Consider the following 16,164-nt stretch of genomic DNA (forward strand, 5'->3'; position numbering starts at 1 on the left):
TCGTTTTATAGGTTTTAGGGGGCCCCGATTTAGAAAATGATGACCATTTTGAAATCCAAAATGGCGGCCATGCACTGTCATAAAAGTTGTCATGGGTGTCGTTTTATAGGTTTTGGGGGGCGCAGATTTAGAAAATGATGACCATTTTGGATTCCAAAATGGTGGCCATGCACTATGTCATAAAAGTCGTCATGGGTGTCGTTTTATAGGTATTAGGGGGCGCAGATTTCGAAAACGATGACCATTTTGGATTCCAAGATGGCGGCCATGCACTATGTCATAAAAGTCGTCATGGATGTCGTTTTGTAGGTTTTAGGGGACGCAGATTTCGAAAATGATGGCCATTTTGGAATCCAAAATGGCGGCCACGCACTATGTCATAACAGTTGTCATGGGTGTCGTTTTATAGGTTTTAGGGAGTGCAGAATTCGAAAATGATGACCATTTTGGATTCCAAGATGTCTGCCGTGCACTTTGTCATATAAGCCGTCATAGATGTTGATTTATAGGTGTTAGGAAGAGCAGATTTCGAAAATGATGACCATGACCAACAAAACTTGTCGTTGGTGTCGTTTTATAGGTTTTGGGGGGCGCAGATTTAGAAAATGATGACCATTTTGGATTCCAAAATGGTGGCCATGCACTATGTCATAAAAGTCGTCATGGGTGTCGTTTTATAGGTATTAGGGGCGCAGATTTCGAAAACGATGACCATTTTGGATTCCAAGATGGCGGCCATGCACTATGTCATAAAAGTCGTCATGGATGTCGTTTTGTAGGTTTTAGGGGACGCAGATTTCGAAAATGATGGCCATTTTGGAATCCAAAATTGCGGCCACGCACTATGTCATAAAAGTTGTCAAGGGTGTCGTTTTATAGGTTTTAGGGGGCCCTGATTTCGAAAATGATGACCAGTTTGGAATCCAAAATGGCGGCCATGCAGTATGTCATTAAAGTCGTCATGGCTGTCGTTTTATAGGTTTTAGGGAGCGCAGATTTCGAAAATAATAACTATTTGGGAATCGAAGATGGCGGCCATGCACTATGTTAAAAGTCGACATGGATGTCGTTTTGTTAGTCATGGTCATCATTATCGAAATCTGCTCTTCCTAACACCTATAAATCAACATCTATGACGGCTTATATGACAAAGTGCACGGCAGACATCTTGGAATCCAAAATGGTCATCATTTTCGAATTCTGCACTCCCTAAAACCTATAAAACGATATCCATGACGACTTTTATGACAAAGTGCACGGCACACATCTTGGATTCCAAACTGGTCATCATTTTCGAAATCGGCACTTCCTAAAACCTATAAAACGATATTCATGACGACTTTTCTGACAAAATACGTAGCGGCCATCTTGGATTATAAAATGATCATCGTTTTCGAATTCTGCACTCCCTAAAACCTATAAATCGACATCCGTGACGACGCAAGTTATCTTTATTTTCAGATCTAAAAAATTGCTACAGAATACAAAGGACAAAAAAGAAGCGAGGAGGTAATGAAACAAGCAAACATACAGATGATTCCTCGACGCAATTGGATGCTTCTTAAATTGTGTCCAGATTTATTTGTCATAAAAGTTTTTATTTTTCACGTATTACTCTCACAAGTTCCGTGACATTTCGACCTTGTAATTTTTTAAGTAAATGGTTTTGTTTATCTGTGAGGATCTCACTAGAATAATATAATCAAGGTATGTTTATATTTGTTAATTGAAATAGTAACGCAAAAAAAAAAAATATTTGTGTCTTATATTCCTACCGAAGACTTTTATTTTTCCTTTTCCTTCTACACAAGTTTGGTCAAGTAATAAGAATTTAGGGCTCTCAATTTTATTTTGACTTCTACAACAGTAAAGCTACGAGGCCATGTTTGGTATCGTTTTCGTATAAATTCGCAGTACCAAATTAGTTATGGTATCACATTGACACCATTCCAAAGTAAAAACATATAAACTTACTTTCTCTTAAACTCCTCTTCACGCTTAAACTGCTGAACAGTTTTAATTTAAATTTAGTACACATATATTTTGAGTCCCGAGACAGGACATAATAAGTTATCTCAAAAATCATCCTTCAAAGGTGTGAAATGAGGTGTAGGGGGGAATTCAGAATTGACTTCTTGAAGTTAATACTGTTTAAGTTTAGGTTAGAAGTCATGTTTTTTTTATCATTTTTAACTAAATCAAAGATGTAGACCATCCCAAATTTAATATAAATCGGTTCAGCGGTTATTGATTTCCCGTACAAATTTCCACGCCACTTTTCACACCTTCAAAGGATGATTTTGGTTATAATACCTATCCTATGTCCTGTTCCGGGATGCAAACTATTTCTATACCAAATTTCAACGAAATCGGTTCAGCGGTTAAGCGTCAAGAGGAGTTTAAAAAAAACCGACCAAGTGCGAGTCGGACTCGCGTATTAAGGGTTCCGTACATTAAGTCCGACTCGCGCTTGACTGCACATTTCTAATAGGTTTTCCTGTCATCTATAGGTAAAGAACTATTTTGTGTATTCAGACAGACAGACATACAGACGCACGAGTGATCCTATAAGGATTCCGTTTTATGCTTTTGAGGTACGGAACCCTAAAAAGATTTTTTTAATTTTGTGGAATGGTTTCCATGTTAAATGGATTCAGCAACCCAGATTTATACGAAAACGATACCATACACGGCCTAGCACCTTCACTGATGTAGATATATCAAGATAAAATTGAGAGCCCTAAATAAACTTTCAAGAGCGGATATCTCAAAAACTATTCAACATATCGAAAAAATTGACTGAATAAACTTGTAAAAAATTAAATTAACTTTCATTTTGTATAAGTGGCCATGTCGCTAAGATGCATAGTTTCCGAGATATAATCGAAAAACCGGAAAATGGGACATTTAAAGCCCCCTCTCTTCCCCCCGCTCAAGGGCTACGGCCGGGGACTTTTGATATGTTCACCTCCTAACTTGTCCAAACCAAGTTACAGAGTCAAAAATTGTGTTCCGAGCATTTCCCTCTACAACTTTTTTGAGCATTCGTTGGCTGACCTAAGTAGCTTATTGCATTTCTTTAAAAACTTTTCTGTAAAAGGTTGACGGGTGTTGGGTGTTTATATGGTTTTGGTCGATTATTATCATTTGCATCGCCCATGATGACTTACTAGAATTACTTACGAGCACACGAGACACTAATAGTAGTTTGACAAACCTTGGTTTTCAAGAGGTATTTTATATTGACATTTGCTGTCACAAATTTGCTGTCAGATTTAGTCGCAAACCGCACGCAAAGTGCACACAAATGTGTCGACACCTTGTTACGGAAAAGTGTACACACGGCGACGACACTTTGTTTCGAAACAATTCTAGACACATTGTGTGGACTCTGTTACGACACATCTGACATTTAGTTACCACTTTGATGATTCTGCGACTGGAATGGTTATATGGGCTGCCGTATCTAGGCGCGAAGTAGGATCTCTCTAATATAGGCCCATTGTTTTTTGACCAAGTTATGTTGGGCATTGGGTTACCTGTAACCAGGAAGATATAAATAACAAGGGCGAGTCGGACTCGCCCACCGAGGGTTCCGTACTTTTTAGTATTTGTTGTTAAAGAGGCAGAAATATATCCTATTAACCTCCTTTCCATAGAAAAGTTAGTGCCGGAAGCTCCGGCCGACCCCGGCCCGGTCTAGCGTGAGTCACCCTTTAGAGTTACAGGTAAGACCGGGGTAAGTCTGCAACGATTTTGATAGCACACGCAGTGCAAGTGTTATTTATATGCTTAATAATTTCATAGAAGTTTGACGTTTAAATTCGTTGCAGATTTATCTTGGTCTAACTCTTATAGTCATACCATCAGCAGCACATTTTAGCCGAACTGAGTTCCCGGCTGGTATCATCATAATGTTCGTCAATTTGCGCTTGAATTTGGGTGCAAATTTCTCTACATTTTCTTCTGATCTCTGCAAGATTAAGTAAAATCGTTTATAATTTCATAAAACTATTACTTTTACGTTTTAAGGATGACTCACGCTAAACCGAGCCGAGGCGTCCGACATGTCATTTTCTATGATGGAGCATTCCACGGGCTGTCCCGTACAAACGCATTTTATTTGCTGTGTTGCGACTTTTTTCTCGGCATTTAAAGCGGGCGATTATTTTTCTGTGCATATTTTTGACCATTTGTCATAGAAAAGGAAACTCTTATAGCTTTAAATCTTCAGAAACTTCGCGTTTGTACGGGACAACGGTAGACAATTTCATGGAATGCTCCTGATGGCTGTGGCCTATTTTATAAAGCTACAAGTTACATAAATAAAAAACACAATAAGTTACATAAGTAAATTGTAACTTGTAGCTTTATAAAATAGGCAACTGATCGTGATCAGTGATCACATGATGCTTTCCATAGAAAACGAAGCGCCGGAAGCTCCGGCCCGGCCTAGCGTGAGTCATCCTTTAACCTCGAGACTCTAAATGTACATTAAAATGTACATATTCCTTACAATCTAATTTTATAATCATAATCATTTATTCGACGCAATCCATGGTGTTTCTACAGGTGTTTAAGTTTAATTTGAACCATTCATGACACAAATATAGTAACCTATTTCTTTTGTTTGATTGAGTTTTAACAAACGAAATTCGTTCCAATTTACTTATATTATAGAACAAGGTTCAAATAAAATAAGATTTTGGCAAAAATTTCATTTTTGGTACAAGCTTTTATCGCGGACTGTACTTTTCTTACGACAGACAACGAATACTCATCGAGACAATTCTAAAAACCCCTAACACAATTAGGTTGCGTTGTTTCATCACAGAGTTCCTATGGCCACCTCCTGTCTCCATCATCAGATCAGCTCGATGGTACCTACCATAATATTGCATTGTCACCCGATTTATACATGCATGCAAAATTTCAGCTCAATCGGAAACCGGGAAGTGGATCAAATTTAACTTGCAAGATTTGATTACAGACCGACAAACAAACAGACAACGGTCAGGTGAAAGTAAATAAAAGCTTGTAAAAAAAATTGGATAACTTTCTATGGTTGGTCTCACGAGGTTAATCTTGTTTGGATAACTCACCTCGTCTTGCGGAAAAGCCGTTGCACATATTGCTAGAAACACAAGCATCTGGCGTAACATAATGTCAATTAATAATAGTAGTATAACAAAAATACGTGATATGATTTGTTCATTTCAATTGCCAGTGATTAAATCACGTTATCTATATAGCATGTTATTGAAAATAAGGGTTGGCAAAACTAGATAGTCTCTCTACGTGATCGCATTAGAAATGAGGCCATCCACAGCAGAACCAAAGTAACCGATGTAGCCCTCCGAATCGCTAAACTTAAGTGGCAGTGGGCGGGGCACATTGCCCGTAGAACCGATGGCCGTTGGGAAGGAAAGGTTCTCGAGTGGCGACCACGTACCGGAAGCGTGGGTAGACCCCCCACAAGGTGGACTCGGGAGGTCGCGGGAGTCCGCTGGATGCGGGTGGCGCAAGACCGGTCATTGTGGCACTCTTTGGGGGAGGCCTATGTTCAACAGTGGACGTCCTCTGGCTGATATGATGATGATGATGATGAAACTAGATAGAAATAAACCAAGAAAAGTCTGCAGAGATTTAAGAATGACTCACGTTAGACCGGACCGTGTCCGGGCCGGAACTTCCACCCCTCGACATGACAGGCGATCATATTTATGATGTTTTCCATAGAAAAAGATGCGCCGGAAGTAGGTACTTATTTTTCTGCTAGACGGAGCCGGAAAGCGGCAACTTACGGCTCGATTCGGAAAATGAATTAGATTTCTACTAGACTTCAACAAGTTACGATATATGGATAATTTAAAGATTTTGAAAGATAGATATGCCAAATTTGACGTTTCCGCGATTCTGGAGGTTCAAGAACGATTTCGACAAGTTATGACTTAGATATCCAAGTCACATCTAGTTGATATCTAATGTAGATCTAGTTGATCTCTAAATCGTCTCTAGATCTTATGATTATCTCGAAATCCGAATGGGCCTGTTAGTTTCACGCAGCGGGCGGAAAGTTGACGTTTTCCGGCCTGTGGGCAGAAAAAGAAGATTTAACAGTTTTTTTTATAGGAAAATTGAGAAATGAAATTATGATGTGTTATTAAAATTTAGTTTATTTTAGTGCAGCTTTATTAATTGTGTATGTGAATATTTTATTTGGGCAATGATTTTTGCCAACCGTTGTTTTCAATGGAATGATATAAGTTAGTAGATACCTAGGTAGATGCCCAACTGCTCTTGATAATATGTACGACATTGTAAAACCAGATTGAACCTAATTGGAATACGGTAAACAATTGAGTTACGTTTCGAATGTAACATACGCTTGTTGTACGTCGTAATTTTGTCTGATAATTCGGTACATATCAAAACTCCTTAGTAAGACTTAAATCTGACATTTATTACGGTGTGATAAAGTTCATATTTCTCTACGGTTTTTTGTGGACTTAAGTTTCATATCGGTTTACATGTTGTTTGCACTTCTGCGAAAATGGACAGTTATCAAAATTGTATCTAGTCTGGGTAATATGTAATTTCAACCAATATGGCATTATCCTCTAGCCGCCCAGAAACCTATAAAAAGGTCTCCTGTTCCATTCTAATTTGAACCTTATTTTTGACAAATCAAGATTGCATTTTTCTTGGCAAGTTTTGGCGTCTGGGCGGCTAGTGGTTATACCTATTCTAGCGACCCGCCCCGGCTTCGCACGGGTTAACAAATATACACCTAAATTTTCCTCAAGAATTACTCTATTGATAGGTGAAAAAACATGAAAATCCGTTCTGTAGTTTCTGACTTTATAGCAAACATACAAACACAAACAGACAGACGCGGCGGGGGCTTTGTTTTATAAGGTGTAGTAATAATCATTAACCCCCTTATTCATAAACGTTTACTAAAGTTGACAAGCCGATAATAATCGTTTGTCCCTTTCAGATGTATTGGTATGATGGAAAGGGACAAACGATTATTATCGGCTTGTCAACTTTAGTAAACGTTTATGAATAAGGGGGTTAAACTTTACTGTTTTGTGATAGGTACGCCTTAAACTGTATGTAAATAAATGGCATTTTACCGAGACTAATAGAGTGTTACTGGTTAATCGCAACAAAATCCAACTATGCTCTCTTGTTGCACAAATAATAAAAATCATAATTTCAAAGTCATACCTATCAGCCAAAATGAACAGACTACTAAAAATTTGCATCTTAAGTAGATGCATGCTTTGTTTTTTGTCAGTTTCTGGAGCATTAATAGAACCTTTACCGCTACATCTTCATTTAACATTTATATGTTATAAATAAAGATAAAATATATTTAGATAAGATAAAATATTAGATATTTTATTTCATAAAATATTCTACGAATATTTTACCTAATAGGTAGCTAAATCTAATTGAAAGTGAATATAAACGTGTGTTATCATTTATAAAAAACATGCAAAAATCTATGTCTGCAAAAACTTTAATTAATTGTCTTGTCAAAATGTACAGTGGTTAAATTGATTAGTTCCAAATAAGTAAAACAACCGTTAAATTATACAGGGGTAAAATAATCATTTAACTAAATATTTTCTCCATCATAATCATATATAATCGTGTTAGTGTTAGATATGTGGGTCAAAATTCTTTTCGTTGTGTTATTTCTGATCACTCTGTTACGCTTGTTTCTGACCACTCTGTCACGCTTCTATTTTTTGTTTTTTACCAATTAAATAAAGAAAGTTGAGTGCTATGCAAGATGGACGGACGACCTTGTTAAGGCCGCCGGAAGACGCTGAATGCGGGTCGCTTCCAACCGGTACGACTGGAGGTCCAAGGGGTAGGCCTATGTTCAGTGGACGTCTTATAACTGAGATGATGAGTGCTATGGCATGCCTTATTACGCATAGCTAGCTGTTATTATAATTCTCCTGAGAAAAATTCCACTCCGTCACATTTTTTGTGGACAAAAAACAAGACAACGAAAATAACTTTGACCCACGTATTACCCTGTATATAAAATCATATAAAAACTAATATCCACGTTATACTGCTATTTGCTTCATTTTTATTCAGTCAGTATTCAGTAGGTAGCATCAGCCATGCGGGTGCTTTCCGTTCTATTTCTGTTGACAACTCTTGCCATCAATGCCATCCTAGGACAAGATCATGTGAGTTGAAGCTGAAAAACTTTAGTCCTTTTTTAGCCTCTAGCCGCCCAGACGCCAAAACTTGCCAAGAAAAATGCAATCTTGATTTGTCAAAAATAAGGTTCAAATTAGAATGGAACAGGAAACCTTTTTATAGGTCTCTGGGCGGCTAGAGGTTAGATCGACTGAAGTATTCGGATATTTCGGATATTTGGGCCATTTTATATAGATAAGTTAAATCTGGCTCCAAGTGTGTACAAATGGAGTCATAGTAATATTCAAAATAAAAAAAATCGATTCAACAACGTTTCAAAATCATCTTTGTATGAAATCCCATCTCACCCCAACTACGATGGACTACGGATACGGAATAAGGAGGGATTTCGAGTTTATCGTTTAATTTATGAAATGGAACTACTTAAAACAGTTTGCATAAAATGTTATCATGGTTTGAATGTCTGTTTTGTCCCTACTCATCCCATTTTACGGTGATTAATTAATTAAGATGCAATGTATTTAAGTTTTATTTTTCTGTTTATTAGGTATATATATATAATTTAATTTTAATTCTGGTAATTCTATTTTAATAAAACCTACTCCGTAGCATCGAGTGTACCTGCGAATTCGCAAGGGAAGGACTATGTGCATATACACGAATGTGCAGCAATACTGCGTGGATGACAATGAGGTATTAAGGATGACTCACGTTAGACCGGGCCGAGTCCGGGCCGGAGCTTCCGGAGCATTGTTTTCTATGGAAAGCATCACGTGATCGCCTGTCATATCATAGAAAAGTAAGCGCCGGCCCGCACACGGCCCGGTCTAACGTGAGTCATCCTTTAGACACTTTCCCTTTCTTTCCGTCGAAACATGACGACCATTACCTATTCGACTAAATAATACGCATATAGCCCGCTTAAAAATATTTTTTCACCACACTGGGTCTCTTGATAGTTCAAAAACCGGGCAAGTGCGAGTCGGACGTTGCTTAACTTTGCTCAAAAATCACGTTTGCTGTATGGGAGCCCCACTTAAATCTTTATTTTATTCTGTTTTTAGTATTTGTTGTTATAGCGGCAACAGAAATACATCATCTGTGAAAATTTCAACTGTCTAGCTATCACGGTTCGTGAGATACAGCCTGGTGATAGACAGACGGACAGACGGACGGACGGACAGCGAAGTCTTAGTAATAGGGTCCCGTTTTACCCTTTGGTTACGGAACCCTAAAAACTGATGGGAAATGTTGCATTTTTTTTATTTTATTTAGTTATTTATTACACAAGATTTTTTAAGGACAATTGCTCCACAAAACTAAATTTTGTTTGACTGTGGAGACTCACTATGCTACGTATAGTCACATACATCCCCTACAGAGTATTCAAGAGATACCTTTTCAGACTGTTTTAGGGTTCCGTACCCAAAGGGTAAAACGGGACCCTATTACTAAGACTTCGCTGTCCGTCCGTCCGTCCGTCCGTCTGTCACCAGGCTGTATCTCACGAACCGTGATAGCTAGACAGTTGAAATTTTCACAGATGATGTATTTCTGTTGCCGCTATAACAAAAAATACTAAAAACAGAATAAAATAAAGATTTAAGTGGGGCTCCCATACAGCAAACTTGGATGGGTGACCGTTTTCTTTTTGCATTTTTTTCAGTTTTTTTTTGCTTTATGGTACTGAACCCTTCGTGCGCGAGTCTGACTCGCACTTGCCCGGTTTTTTTTATCCACATGGGTTATTCGCAGACGGTCTAGAACGTAAAAATAAAAGTGTAATATAAAAATAAAATATATTTCTTTTAAGTGCCCATGGTATAATAATATACTCCGCCTGGTACTCTCTTCCCGTCTTTTCATGGTCACGTGACCGAGGGCCTACCACGAATCATTTTCGACGTGTTGCCTCCCTGTCATACATATGTACGAATTTACAAGTGCGACATGGAGGTAATACGTCGAACGTGGATCGCGGTAGGCCCTCTGACACAAGCCTAATACGTCATCATGCGACAGTGCTATATGATATGTAATATGCGATAGCGCTATACAGGGTGGAAAGATAAGTCGGGCCCTGGAGGGAAACTACCTTAAATCCTTAAGCTGGCTCATTTTACTAAAAGGAGACATTCCTTTGTTTTTAAAAAGAAACTAAACTGCATTCAAAGATTTTCTAAAACTCGCTTGCCTCGCCCGGGACTCGAACCGACTAAAAATTCCAAAAAATAAAAACTCGCAATTTTATTATACTAGTCGATACACTTAATGTTAATGATAACATTTCTCCAAGAAACATTAGGTCTCACACTCGTCTGTCGTACAAAGTATCCATAAAATCTAATATTTAGTACTCAAGATTTTTTTAGACAAGCCAAATTGAAGAAAAAATTAAAAATACTTTGAATGCAGTTTTGTTTCTTTTTAAAAATAAAGGAATGTCTCCTTTAAGTAAAATGAGCCAGCTTAAGGATTTAAGGTATTAGTTTCCCTCCAGGCCCCGACTTATCTTTCCACACTGTATATAGCGGCCATGTTGTTGTGACGTAGGCTTGTGTCACCCTGGGAAGAGAAGACCATGTTTTATTAGACTATGAATTAAACCCAACAAATAAAGAGCCTTGAAGGAAATGTCATCAGGGGCCATAATCCGACGAGGGAGGTATAGTAATATTAGTAATGTCAGTAATGTGTACCCTAATTAAACAACATAAAATTAGATTAATTAGGCATATTTTAACATTGCAGAAGGTGTTTTCTACTACTTGGGTATGTCTATTTTATCCAATTTTTATTTTAGTTTTTCTATAATAAACCTAGCCTATGGCTAGAGAAGTAAAGTAAAAAATGTCTCAAATGGCGTGAAATAATTCAGCACCGCGTGTCGAAAGTAGACGTTTTCCGCACGGATAATATTTATGATACATGTGCGAACGAAGTGGCGATAAATTAAAATACGGCTGAAGGAACTTTGAATTACTTTTGGGCCATTTAAGGATGACTCACGCTAGACCGGAGCTTCCGACGCTTCATTTTGAATGGAAAGCACCACGGGGTGCCAACCACCAACCGGTCAGAAATCATAGAAAATGAAATATGGGACGCGTCGGCCCGGGCACGGCCCGGTCTAGCGTGAGTCATCCTTTAGGATTATAGTTTAACCAGGATAATATTGTTTTTTAGTCACCAATAGGAGATGGAGAAGAGTATATGAGAGTAGGAAACGCGGTAAGTACAAGATTATTCGACCCTATGACCCTTTTATAGTGGAGAATGAATTGATTATGATTGATACTTAGAGCATTTAATAACTGGAGACGCCTTAGCTGTAATTTTCTGTAAAAACAGTCTGCCGATTTTGGCGGGGCAGAGGACTTCAAATTTATTGCTATTTCTATATGATTTGTACGTAACGTACAAAAAAATCCAAAGTATATGAGCTATTATGCAATTGAAAATTTCTATGCTTAGTAATTCACTATTGACATCATATCCTGAGCTGAGAATTTTGTTTGAGAATCCAAATCCAAGTTATGAGGGTTAAAAAAACGACGAAGCGCTTCGAGATACTGTAGTGCCCTGCGCATCGCTTTGCTCGTCTTGGCGAGGGCACTACCGTGCTCCCAGATGTATAAGTACTGAAGCACACCCAACTTGTCAGTAGCAAAAGGCGGTACCGTAAAACGGGGTGAGTAGGTTTCGCGGGGAGAGTTGGGTGATGAATGGGGAGAGAAGGTTTGAGAGGGGGGTGAGAAGGGATCTGAAGGCTACTGCTACAAAAATAATGTATTCCAATTTAAAATGGGGCTATAGTAATACGCATAATAAAAAAAAATCGATCCAACAATCTTCCAAAATCACCTTTGTATGAAAAACCCTCTCACCCCAAATACGAGGCACTACGGGGTGAGGTGGGTTTTCCTCTTTATGATCAAAGTTATGAAATGGAACTACCTAAAATAAAATATAAACTAAAATACAAACGTCCGAACCACTTATTATATACATTATACACCACCATTCAGTTGTCACATGTAAAAATAAAATTTTATCGAAGTTTGAAAGTCAAATTTCACCCAACTCACCCCATTTTACGGTAATTTTTTTTTCTACTAACAAGGTCGATGCCAAAGTTATTTAACCTATTTTTCATTATTTTTTCAGAGTCGTGGATAGTCGAAACATCGCGACGGCAGTCATCATTTAATATCAACGACAATAAAATAAAGATTAAACTTATGTTTCGAACTTATTTATTTCTATTCCCTGCCCGCGATTTCTCCCGCTTTATACAGGGTAGATTTCTACCCTCAAATGGCTGCTTAAGCCAGTTGAGGGTAGATGACAATATTGAAAATTATACATGATCAAACAATGTAGGTTAAAATTAGGTGGTTCAGTGACTGATCCAGGCGGTTTTGTATTTGGTCGGTTAACTAATAAATGATATACAGGGTGGAAAGATAAGTCGGGCCCTGGAGGGAAACTACCTTAAATCCTTAAGCTGGCTCATTTTACTCAAAGGAGACATTCCTTTATTTTTAAAAAGAAACAAAACTGCATTCAAAGTATTTTTCTTTTTTTCTTCAATTTGGCTTGTCTAAAAAAATCTTAAGTACTAAATATTAGATTTTATGAATATTGTGTACGACAGACGAGTGTAAGACCTAATGTTTCTTGGAGAAATGTTATCATATTAACATTAACTGTATCGACTAGTAGAATAAAATTGCGAGTTTTAATTTTTTGGAATTTTTACTCGGTTCGATTCCCGGGCGAGGCAAGCGAGTTTTAGAAAATCTTTGAATGCAGTTTTGTTTCTTTTTAAAAATAAAAGAAAGTCTCCTTTAAGTAAAATGAACCAGCTTAAGGATTTAAGGTAGTTTCCCTCCAGGGCCCGACTTATCTTTCCACCCTGTATAACTACCAAAAAATTTACAAATTGTTTACTTTTATTTAAAATCGTTAAACTAACTGAAGATTGAAACATCTGATGAAGTTATCAAAAAGTTTATTTTACTACAAAATGTTCATTCACATCGATAAAACACATATATGTATTGTTTTTGTTATGTAAGAGAAGATCCATCAGGGGGCCTAGCCAAGTGTCAATAATTTATAGAAATAGAAAATAAAATAATGTATGGAAATTATCTAGAGTTAGACCAAGAAAAGTCTGCAGCTATTTTGATAGCCCACGCAGTGCGAGTGTTATTATACGTCCTAAATTCATAGACCGTCATAGACGTTTGAAATAACACTGGCACTGCGTAGGCTATCAAAATCGCTGCAGACTTTTTTTGGTCTAACTCTAATAACTTTACATTGTATATGTGACGTCATGTTTACTTTTTGACTGGCGTTTGTCGATAAACGAAACGGCTACGCCAAATTTTAAACTTTACCAAACGGCTTAGACTGCTTAGATAGAGCAGTGGTCGGCAACCCGCGGCCCACGGGCCGCATGCGGCCCGCGACCCTTCCTGGCTAATTATTTAGTAGAGGATGTAATATTGATAAATGACAATGTCTGATAAAAGTGATAAATATTAACAAAGTGCGGCCCGCGGCCACTTCGTTAACTGCTATGTGGCCCTTGACTGCTAAAAGGTTGCCGACCGCTGGCTTGGAGGATAACCAACGGAGACGCCATGTCTATAATTTTCGGTACAAAATAGTCTGCCGTTTTTTGCGGGGGAGGGGCACATCAAATGTATACGTAACGTAAACAGTCCATACATGTGGTTGACATGTTGTTGACCATTGGCCGCCTATTTTCGACAGAGGGGAACGCCTGTTAATGACCACTCCGTTGGTTATATTCTCTAAGCCAAACGGTGACTTTCGAAAGCAAATATTTAATGCAAGCAAACAAACAGACGCGGCGGGGAACTTTATTAGAGTTCCGTAGGTACCCAAAGGGTAAAAAAACGGGACCCTATTACGTACTAAGACTCCGTTGTCCGTCTGTCTGTCTGTCTGTCTGTTTGTCCGTCTGTCTGTCCGTCTGTCTGTCACCAGGCTGTATCTCATGAACCGTGATTGCTTATTAGGCAGTAAGAATTTTCACAGATGATTTATTTCTGTTGACGCTATAACAACAACTAATAAAAACAGAATAATTCGAGGTAAATAGCATAATACCTAAATATTGAAGTGCCCCATACAACAACCGTGATTTTTTTGCCATTTTTTACGTAAATGGTACGGAACCCTTCGTGCGGGGGCCGACTCGCACTAGACCGATTTCTTTTATGAGGTGTAGTGATTGTCATCTTGGCAGCAGAGAGCTTGTATCAAGATAATTTGACGTGTAACTTCCAATTATAATTATAAGAACATACAGCATTTACCAATTACACTAGGATAATGTGTTTAATAAATTACAATGAGGCGGAACCGAGAAAGAACATAAACTCATTAGTAAAACACACAAGGCGGGTGATTCTGACATTACTGTCGAATGTTTGATTAAATCTAAAAGTATGATGAAGTTTTATAATAGTACTTTCAGATATATATAGTAGGTTTCTGGGGCCTATCAGAGAGGAAGATGGTACTTGGAGGCGAAGCAAAAATAGGGAGCTAGAGGAGCTGGTTGCGATGCCCAATATAATTGGCGAGATCAAAGCCACACGACTCCGCTGGCTTGGTCACCTGGAGAGGATCGTGCTGTGAGAAGAGCGTATGTGGAGCACCCGGGGGGAAAACGTCCGTCTGGGCGCCCCAGATACCGCTGGAGTGACGAAACCCAAAAAGACCCGTCCGCCCTCGGAATACCCAACTGGCGTGAAGTGGCGCAGAATAGGGCAGAATGGCGCTCTCTTATGTCAGAGGCCAAGATCCTCTTTGGGTCACTGAGCCAGTGATGTATGTATGTGTATATACTTTCAGATATCATATAGGCAGTGAATTTTTTTCAAAAAAAAACTATTACTTATGGATCTTAAATTACCATGTGGCCTCTCTCTCTCTTCTCCTGACCGATTGCATTATGGCACCTCTACACGATGGGCCAACGCCGGCCACTCCAAGGGACGCAGCCATGCGGTAGAATGAGATAGACACATCACTTAATAAATGCGTCCCTTGGATTGGAGTGGCTGACGTTGGCCCATCGTGTAGAGGAGCCATTATATTATGCCTATGAGCGGGAACTGAGGTGGTGCTCGTGCGCCCTCATGTAACTGTGACTGCAGTAGGTACCGTAAAATGTGGTGAGTTGGGTGAAATTTGACTTTCAAACCTCGATAAAATTTTATTTTTACATGTGAAAACTGAATGGTGTATATAATAAGTGGTTCGGACGTTTGTATTTTAGTCTGTATTTTATTTTGGGTAGTTCCATTTCATAACTTTGACGAGAAAGAGGAAAACCCACCTCACCCCGTAGTGCCTCGTATTTGGGGAGAAGAGGGTTTTTCATACAAAGGTGATTTTGGAAGATTGTTGGATCGATTTTTTTTATTATGCGTATTACTATAGCCCCATTTTAAATTGGAATACATTATTGTTGTAGCAGTAGCCTTAAAATCCCTTCTCACCCCCCTCTCAAACCTTCTCTCCCCATTCATAACCCAATTATCCCCGCGAAACCTACTCACCCCGTTTTACGGTACCTAATCTTCATCTGATACGAGTACCCACATGAACCAATGAAGTTACCACTAAGTACTAACGCATATACAAAATAAGTTTATGGCAAAATATTCATTTTTGGTACAAGCTTTTATCGCTGACTGTACTTTTCTTACGACAGACAACTCATCGATACAATTCTAAAAACCCCTAACACAATTAGGTTGCGTTGTTTCATCACAGAGTTCCTATGGCCACCTCCTGTCTCCATCATCAGACCAGCTTGATGACACCATAATATTGCATTGTCACCCGACTTACGTATGTATGCAAAATTTCAGCTCAATCGGAAACCGGGAAGTGGATCAAATTTAACTTGCAAGATTTGATTAC

The sequence above is a fragment of the Cydia fagiglandana genome, chromosome 23, assembly GCF_963556715.1.
Source record: "Cydia fagiglandana chromosome 23, ilCydFagi1.1, whole genome shotgun sequence".
In the NCBI taxonomy this organism is placed as follows: domain Eukaryota; kingdom Metazoa; phylum Arthropoda; class Insecta; order Lepidoptera; family Tortricidae; genus Cydia; species Cydia fagiglandana.